The sequence below is a fragment of the Scyliorhinus canicula genome, chromosome 5 (assembly GCF_902713615.1).
Source record: "Scyliorhinus canicula chromosome 5, sScyCan1.1, whole genome shotgun sequence".
In the NCBI taxonomy this organism is placed as follows: domain Eukaryota; kingdom Metazoa; phylum Chordata; class Chondrichthyes; order Carcharhiniformes; family Scyliorhinidae; genus Scyliorhinus; species Scyliorhinus canicula.
Genome location: NC_052150.1, coordinates 35017718 through 35025312, shown reverse-complemented (window position 1 = coordinate 35025312; position 7595 = coordinate 35017718).

Below are 7595 nucleotides of genomic sequence, written 5' to 3'. Positions count from 1 at the left end.
ACAGCGTAATGAGGCCCTTCTACCCAAATAGATGGGCATGTACAGAATTTGCCTATTCCATGCATGCTCACTGTAATAACCCCCACCAGACTAACAGGGATGACTCGATTGATCTCCTCGCGGGGCTTGTGGAACACAAGCTCCCCGGCTGAGGGGTGGAGGCCTAACAGCGGGTCTGGTTAAAACCCCCCAATAGAATCCGGCCAGGAAGGGAACCGGCATCTTCGGATGGTCCCGGCTGGGACTAGATGTACTCCCCACAGCTTTTGGGCTTCACTTTGGCTTGTCGAATAAACCTCCCGAGACCCTTGTGATTGTAATACTTACAGGTGCAGTCATATTTCTGGGGCCTACATTCTCTCTCACTTTGTTCAAAAAAATAAATTACAGGTAAGGGTATAGAAATTTGACATCATCCTAAAACAGGTCATGTTCCTAAGGGATGGCCGTCCTCCACAGCAATGTTCTTTAAGAATTTGATTAAAAGATCTGCCTTGTTTTTAAATGAGATTAGGCCCTTTGTTTTCCTTCAATCGATGCCTCACTTCTGTTTTCAAACAAATATTTCTGTCCTTTCCTTCGCCCTTGTGGACTGGCCAGTAAATGGGAAGGTCAGCAATGCCTCACTCTCTCAGACTTTCTTATGGTAAGTCCTTCATCTTTACTTAGCTCTTCACCCGCCAGCCTTGGTCGAGGCTGTCAACACACAGTGTGAGGAATCAATGTGATACACAATACAGCACTGTGCGCTATGCTCTCCACTGTAGAATCTGTGTCTCATTCTTTAAATAAAATAAATGAAAATCCTCTGCATCCCAAAGGGTTTGAAAACTGTTTCATTGTTTATGCCCATAAGATTGCACTGCTCGGTTTACTGGCATCGATTTGAGATGCTTTATGTCACACACACAGCTAAACTACACTCTCTCTTCACCTGAATTGTTACAGTTTGAAAGCAGACAAAATCCCGCTTGGTATTACTTTGAATGTCATTCATCATATTTCCCAGGGCTGGCCAAATCTAAGGCAGCCGTCTTACTTTTAAGAACCAGCTCCCAAACCTCAGCAGTAGTTTTCTGCATTAATTTCAAAAAGTCATACCGTCTCTTTTCCATTATCTGCCTCCGCACACAGCTTCAAAGCTGCCTATTTAACACATTGGATACTGTCTGGTTAAAGGTTTTGACAATAACCAGCATTGTCTTCATGCTCTGCGGAATATTACACAGGGCCCACTTTAATATGTGGCATAAAATCCTGTGCTTGCATACAATTTTGTCAGCTTTGTACATTGTTCTTTGTACATCTGTTCCTATATTTATATTGAACTGCCTGTGTTCAAACTGCAGTGCCTCCACTGGCAGGAGGGTGTGATTTCAGCTGGGCAAGTTTACATTGGTAGTTTCCATTATAAATTTGGGTAGAGGAGTTTAGCATGGAAACACGATAAAAATAAGAATTATGAGATGGTAATTGATTTTTGCCTGTGTTCCCTCTTTTGGGGTATTCCGCAACCTCTAATCATACCTCACCGAGGTTTACTCCCGGGATGGATCTTGACTTTGTGCAATAATATAAAATGGATGACTGTGAGTGGGTTGTCCATTTTATGTCCCTCGCAATTTTTACCTGCATTGATTTCAATTGGAGGAGATACAAAACAGCTGACCAATTTATTATCACCCGTATAATACAGCTCAAAATCAGAATCTACCTCCTTGTGCACACGCAGCAGGAAACAAACATGTTTTAAAAATCTTTCACCTCATTTTAAATTTTGAAACTCATTGGCTCCATTTTGAAGATGGAGTGACTCCATTTTGGATATCCTGTCAAACTAAGTTGTCGCCGCATGAAATTTGCTTTCAGGATTTACCTAAATACAGGAACAACTGGGCCAGATTTTTTGCCCTCCCTTGTGGCATATTTGGTGGCAGGGAATAGGCATTTAATCAGGCAGTGAGTGGTGGGCTGGTGCTCAGCCACCTTCCCTGCTTCCACCCTGATTAAGTACGGGGCAGGAAGGCCTGTGGAGTGCCTTCTCGCCCCGCTGCCAATTAAGTGCTTGATTAATGCTGACTTAAACGCCTGATCCTGCCACCACTGGTATTAATCTGCCAAGCAGAGAGCAGAGCAAGCAAACCCATGGGGAGTTTGCTTGCAGATTCCCAGCGAGGGTGGGAAATGGATGGGGGAACGGGATCCTTCGTTCAAACGTATACAGTGCTCGATCAAGAGACCCCACATTAGGAAGTGGGGGCGGGAGGGGAGGGGGTGCGCTGAGAGCCACACTCCTACTCTTGCTGCAAAATTCCCTTCCCCCCTCCCCTTCAAATCCTACTCGGCTACCCGACCCCTGCCATCCCTCACCTTTAGCCTGGGATCCAGCCACAATTCTGGGCTTCGGGTGGGTGTCATGCTGGCAGCATCCTCCACTTCTTTATTGGCGCTGCCATTCAATAGACGTGCTGGCCTCTGGTTGGCCTGATCATCAGTGAACATCCCCACAACTGACTACTAATGATGGAGGGAAGGTCATTGATGAACCAGTCAAAGGTAGTTTGTTCTAGAACGTTGTCCCGAAGAACTCCTGCAGTGATGTCCCTCAAGCACTCTAGACCTCTAACTCTGGACACTGTTGCAAATCTGACTCCTACAGATCTTATATCCGGGATATCTGCATTATTCTACCATAACAGGGACATTCTCAATACAACCCACAAGACTGAAATTCTTCCTTTCTGGAGAAAACCTCTCCACTGAACCTCAGCACCCTTCCACTTCCAAAACTGTACGCACTGGGAATACACCTTAAATAATATTAGGATTGGGAATTCAAATCCAGAAAATTGATGTCAACTGGTTGTGTCAAGGTGATTCTGAGTTCAACAAGTGAATTGAGATGCAAATGCGAATCGAGTTATTGGAGTAAACTATCATCTGGTTTTGGTGTTGATGCGAATTTCAGCAAAGCAACAGCAAGCTTCATGGCCTGAAGCAAAGTGATAAAGATGGTGGTTGTGAAGGTGGTAGGATTGTATTGGTGTATTGGTGAGGGAGAAATGGTTCGGGTTGTATTGGTGATTGTATTGGTGTATTGGTGAGGGAGAAATGGTTCGGGTTGTATTGGTGTTTTGGTGAGGGAGAGATGGTTCAGGTTGTATTGGTGATTGTATTGGTGTGGTGGTGTATTGGTGAGGGAGAGAAGGTTCAGGTTGTATTGGTGATTGATGTGGTGTATTGGTGAGGGAGCGATGGTTCAGGATGTATTGGTGATTGATTTGGTGTATTGGTGTATTGGTGAGGGAGAGATGGTTCAAGTTGTATTGGTGATTGATGTGGTGTATTGGTGAGGGAGCGCTGGTTCAGGATGTATTGGTGATTGATTTGGTGTATTGGTGTATTGGTGAGGGAGCGATGGTTCAGGTTGTATTGGTTATGGTATTGGTGTATTGGTGAGAGAGAGATGGTTCAGGTTATATTGGTGATTGTATTCGTGATTGTATTGGTGAGGGAGAGATGGTTCAGGTTATATTGGTGATTGATTTGGTGTGGGAGAGATACCTCAGGTTGAATTGGTGATTGTATTGGTGTATTGGTGAGGGAGCGATGGTTCAGGTTGAATTGGTGATTGTATCGGTGTATTGGTGAGGGAGATATGGTTCAGGTTGTATTGGTGATTGTATTGGTGTATTGGTGAAGGAGATATGGCTCAGGTTCTATTGGTGATTGATTTGGTGAGGGAGATATGTTTCAGGTTGAATTGGTGATTGTATTGGTGTTTTGGTGAGGGAGAGATGGTTCAGGTTGTATTGGTGACTGTATTGGTGTGGGAGAGATACCTCAGGTTGAATTGGTGACTGTATTGGTGAGGGATAGATGGTTCAAGTTGAATTGGTGATTGAATTGGTGTATTGGTGTATTGGTGCGGGAGAGATAGCTCAGGTTGACTTGGTGATTGCATTGGTGAGGGAGAGATGGTTCGGGTTGAATTGGTGATTGTATTAGTTAGTTGGTGAGGGAGAGATGGTTCGGGTTGTATGGGTGATTGTGTTGGTGTATTGGTGTATTGGTGAGGGAGAGATGGTCAGTTGTATTGGTGATTGATTTGGTGTATTGGTGCGGGAGAGATAGCTCAGGTTGAATTGCTGATTGATTTGGTGTATTGGTGTATTGGTGAGGGAGAGATGGTTCAAGTTGAATTGGTGATTGCATTGGTGTATTGGTGTATTGGTGCAGGAGAGATAGCTCAGGTTGAATTGGTGATTGATTTGGTGTGTGGTGTATTGGTGAGGGAGAGATGGTTCAGGTGATGCACTCTTGAATCAGTTGTTCTCCAAGAACTCTGGCAACCAAGGAAGCTGGTGGTCGATGCTGCTGCCTTTCTTTTTCCTTGTCTTTCTTCACTTGTCACCTAGAAAGTGATAAGGGCTGGCCTCTCAGTATGGCGATGTTATATAATATTGCACCATATAAACACAAAACTGCAAACATGACTGGAGTTATAGAGCAGAAGATGCCGACAGTCTGTCCAATGATGTTTCTGGCATTGGCTTAGCTCTCGTTGTATACCAGCTTTGTGCCTGTGCCCGGGTTCCCTCTAGGAGTCATGAACCATGACTTGCTGGCAAACATCCATCCTGTAAGCTGACGGCCTGATTGGAAGAAAAGCACTGAGGTCTGCACAAAGTGAATGAATTATAACTGATCCCAGAAAACTGGGTTAAAACTAATAAGCTTCAGTGTGAGTGCAAAACGTTACACGTTCCAGGAATCACCCTTTCTTCTGGGAAAGATGTCAGGCTAGTGATGTTATATTATTAAGGCATTGTGGGCACAAGTCTCTGTCAACTTGGGCCCTGGAGAAGACAGCACAATGTGGATGAAGTCTGATGCTTTTGGTTTTTGGATCCTTTTCATGGGGAATACTATGTATACCTTCCTTCCAGCATGGAGGCAGTTCACCTCCCTAGAGCAAAATAACGGATATCACCTATCACTTATATCCTGATCTGAGGCTCCAGTGGTGGCTGCAGCAGGTTACGTAACTTGACGAAACTTAAATTGGGTTGAGATATGAGGAGTTCTTACTGAAAGCAAGGATCTCCTCCTCCCTGTGCTAGCTCCTCCTGATCTTTCCTAATCCTCCTCCGCCAGACCCATAGGCAGATTTATCAGATTATCCACAACCATAACAAACTCATTGCAAAGCAGCCAAAATAGCCTGAACTGTTCCCAAAAGTCAGAGTTCCCTTGTGGAATAGAGAAACCAATCAAGAAAAAGTCCAGAAGTTGCTCAGCGACTTCAGAAAACAAACCAGCAATTGTCCTGCACCTGGAAGACAGTCGCCAATGGCCATGCCTTCTGAAGGCTGCCTATCTGGTGCAACAGGAGCATTGGAAGAGACAAGGAGAAGCAGAAAGCTCAGCTCGCCAAGAAGAGAGTTCAGAGAAAACAAAGATCGGCGATTTGTGCACCTTCTCGGGCCACCTTCTTCATCAGCAGCAAATGCGGCAGAGAGTGCCACTCCAGCGTGGGGCTCCTTAGCCACACCAGGTCATGTTCAAGATAGAGTTGGCCATCGAGACACAAACTGCCATCTCCTGAGATGTAAGGCTGCAAAAGAAAACCTGTTTGGATTGAGTGGATTAAGTCTTTAAATAGAGTTATTGCAGGATCTTTGCTGACTGTTAACACCGTGATTTGTTGGTGAATCAGAAGCTGATTTCACAAAAGGGTCCAACAGCAAGTGCTTTAAAATTATAATGAAGTCTTTCAATACTTCCAGAGCACTCCCCTGACACCTAGGGAGTAGCCTGATCCAATATGCTACGTTACCCCTTGTAATGCATGAGCCTCTATTTTATGACTGTAAAATAGTCACGGAGTGATCAAATTTCGAGGCTTTCATATTTGGTGCTGAAATCAATTCAGGAGGTGTCATAAACTGTGGTAGTTTGGGGTGCTCCCTGCTCCCCTATTAACAGGCAGTGTAGCTGCTTCTTCATGAATCTCCTACCAGAGAAAGCAGCCACATTTAAAGCACGGTAACAGTCTAAGGATATATTTTTTTGATGTTACCCATTACCCTTGTTCTCCCTGACCTACATTAGGGGCGGGATTCTCCCTCTGTCCATTCACGGCAGTGGGATTCTCCAGTCCCGCTGCAGTGAATGGGAGATTTGGCTGAGCGCAAATTCTCCGTCCTCACTAACAGCGATACCAGGGCAGACTCGCAGCGGAGAATCCTGGCCAAGGTTCCTGTTGTGTTCTGTGACTTTGTCTTTGCAATGATTCATACAGAATTGCTGGTGACTTAACTAGAATGATGATTTATTGATTAACACGTGGAAAGGTAACAACCAGAATACTACATAACAAAGTTACTATTTGAATTTTGTGAACTCTCCTGGAACAACCCCATGTGTGACTGTCCTGTTGTACGCCTTAGTACCAACTGGCAAGAGTTGGATGTCACATCACCGATGTCTGATGCCACCAGCTGGTTGGAGCTCACAAGGCTAACTATATACAATATTATTCATAGGCATATCACCACAGTTCCCAGTCTAATAATGCCTCAGATTTAAACTTCTCATCCTTTATATGCGCCCCATCCTATCTCTGTAACCTCCTCCAGCCCCAAACCCTCCAAGAATTCTGTATTCTGCTAACTTTTCCCCTTTGTGTATCCCTGATTTCCTTGCACTGATGGCCATGCATGCCCAGGGTCCCGCGCTTTGGAAATCCTTGCCCAAACCACTCCTTCTCTCTATCTTTGCATTTTCTACGCAACTCGTCGAGGCGATCTTTTCGGCCTGTCCTTGTCAATGAGGCTTCCCGTTGAAACCGCCCACCGCCGCCGTGAAACCCCTGGCAGGAACAAGAATCCCGCCAACGTGACTGGCTGGAAAATCCTGCCCATTGCCATTGTCGTCACCTACCCTGATTTTACTTTATGTGTCTCAGTGTGAATTCTTGTCTGGCAATGCTCCTTCTGAACACCTTGCGATGTTTTACTGTATTAAGGGAGCTGCCTACATGCATATTTTTGCTAAAGATGCGATTCACTGTAGGGAAAATAGAGGTGACAGGGCAGAACTGACCTTGAATTGCTGGTCGGAAATAGAATGGGAAATCCACTCCATTCATCATGCTACTGAGAACTCCATTATTTAAAGCAAAAAAACACAAAGAATGACGGGATATTAATCAAGTAGAAATGCAAACAAAATGCATTAATAGTTGCTGTCAGGTACTCAATGTTTTTAACTCATATTAAAAATGGAATTTGGCCAAATTTCCCAGTGATAATTCACGTTATCAAAACGACATTAAGATATATGATGATAATCCTGTCTCAGATGTATTACCTAATCTTACACATCCCCAGTTGCTCAGTAGGTGAAAGATCAGTAATTTTGAAGAAACCAATACCAATGTAGTTGCTGGAAAGTAGCACAACCAACCTATGATATCAGCAACATTGTACAAAGAGAGGGGACACAAAGGAAATTCCTCAGGTTACATATGGTCAGATCTGAGCCTTTCCCATTATTCAGATAGAAACCTGAGACTGGAAGAAGGTTTTTCA